Raw genomic sequence first — 2,532 nt, forward strand, 5'->3', positions numbered from 1 at the left:
GGTTCATAAGTCATGAATTGCACGATGCTTATCTCGACTATGATGAAACTTAAGAGTCAATAGAAGATTATCTAAAGACTCTCTGTGTTTTGAAATAAATCTCACCTTTTGACAATTTTCACAGTAGTTGCAAGATGCATGTGATTCCTTGAATATGGTGGGCTAGAAAAATCCTCTTTGTAAGATTTCTACAATCCTTTTTTTTTACGAGAAATGATCCCCACGTGCTTTAGAGTGACAAAATTTAATGAAATTACGTACCTCATTGTCAGGAATGTATTTTTGAAATATTTGATCAGGATAATAATTGAATAAGTAAGGGTCATCCCAATAAAAATTTTGCACGTTGCTCAAAAATTCACTTTTGTCTTTGATACTCTAGTGAGCTGGCAAAAGTTCTGAAGCAAGAAAATTGATATTTTTAGCAAACCAAGGCATTGAACTAAGAGAAAGTAGAGATTCATCAGGAAAGTGATCATCGATTGGTGTGATATCGAGTGTCGAATCTGTTGTCACTTTTGATAAAAGATCCGCATCAATATTTTCAGTGCCTTTTTCATCCTTAATTTCTTCCTGATCGATTATGGCATAAGAAAATGGAAGTGCTGAAGGGGAATCAGTCTTTTCTTTGCAATGTTCAGATTCAACCCCTTCCTCACCCTTAGAGATTGACTCATCATCTTTCTCATAAGGTTCAAGAATTGGTTTTTGAATAACCTTACCACTACAAAGAGTGATGACTGATTTGACTTAATCCATGTGTTGACTTCCAAGACTACTTGCATTTGCATTGTATTACCCCTTGAGATTTTGTTGTAGTTGGGATGGAAACTTACCTTTCTCTTGAAAACTAAAAGCAGATGTGAATTTTGCAAGAGTATCTTTAAAATCTGTTATGTTTTAAGCAAGTTGAGTGTTAATTATCTCTTGCTTTTAAATAAATGCATACAAAGTTTCCTCAAAATTTCTTATAGGAGGTGGAGCATAAGGAAGTGCATATCCATGAGAATTTTGGAAATTGTAGTGTGCTTGAAATGGCGGTTGTGAAGTTTGTACATTGTTATTATCACTCTTCCAACTGAAATTTGAGTGATTTCTCCAACTAGTATTGTATGTTTGCGAGTATGGGTTATGGTTGGCCCTTTGGAAACTATTTAAAGCATGGGCTTGTTTATGGAGGCATTCCTTAAAAGAAGGTAAGGTTGGACACTTATTGGTTGAGTGTTCATTAGTTTCACAGATTTGATACACAATGTTTTCAACATATTTTAATTGACCACTCTTTTTCAATTCTAGTGCCTTGACTTTTCTAGCTAAAGATGCAAACTTGGCTTAGAGGTCCTAATCTTCCCTAAGGTTGTACATACCTCTACTAGATGTATGAGGTTGAGTTTTACTCGGTGCCTCATAAGTACCCGCAGTGTCCCAATTTTAAGTATTTTGAGCTAAGTCTAAGTACTCCATTGCTTCATCAGGGTCTTTATCTTCAAAAGTTTCATTGCACATCAATTCAACCATTTGTCTATCTCTAGATGTTAACCCTTCATAAAAATATGAAACCAATCTCTATGTTTCAAAACTATAATGAGGGCAAGTATTAAGTAAGTCTCGATACCTATCCCAACATTGGTAAAATGTTTCTCCTGGTTTTTGAGTGAAAATGGTGATTTGTCTTTTGAAAGAGTTTGTTCTGTGAGATGGGAAAAACTTTTTTAAAAATTGTTGTTGCATTTCATCCCAAGCACAAATGGATCCTGGTCTCAAATTTTATAACCATGTTTTAGCTTTATCTTTTAATGAAAAAGGGAAAAGCTTTAATCTAATGGTGTTCATGCTATAATTTGAGTCATTATAAGTGTTACAGACCTCCTAAAATTCCCTTAAATACAAATATGGATTTTTCAAATCTAAGCCACGAAAAGAAGGTAAAAGTTAAATAATGCCTAGTTTAAAATTAAAATGAGATGCATAAAGAGGAAAGACAATGCATGATGGTGCACTTGTTCTTGTGGGATTCATGTGATCTCTAAGTGTTCTAACACGATTATTCTCATTATGAAGTGATTGATTATCTTCTTTAGCCATATTTTCTGAAAATGATGAGGATACCCTACAAAGTTGACCATTTAATGTACGTGACCACACTTTCATGCACGCGTAGGAATAACATAAAAGGAAGAAGAAAACAAAAGAAGAAAGATAAGAGAAAAGAGACAAAGTTATATACAAGGAAAATCAAAAGAGAAAATAAAATAAATATTATAATTTATACAAAACTTACCTCCCCAGCAACGATGCCAAAAACTTGACACTACTAAAAGATTAATGTCTTCTCCCAAGTGCAGGAGTGTCGAAGTAATAAATAACCCGACAAGAATGGGGTCGAACCATAGGGAGGTTAATTATACAAATTATAAACAATAATTATAAACAACAACAATAGCAACTACAACAACAACAACAACAACAATAGTAGTAGTAGTAGTACTAGTAGTAGTAGTAGTACTAGTAGTAGTAATAATAAAGAAAAAG

Source organism: Populus euphratica, unplaced genomic scaffold (assembly GCF_000495115.2).
Source record: "Populus euphratica unplaced genomic scaffold, PopEup_1.0 scaffold155.1, whole genome shotgun sequence".
Lineage (NCBI taxonomy): Eukaryota > Viridiplantae > Streptophyta > Magnoliopsida > Malpighiales > Salicaceae > Populus > Populus euphratica.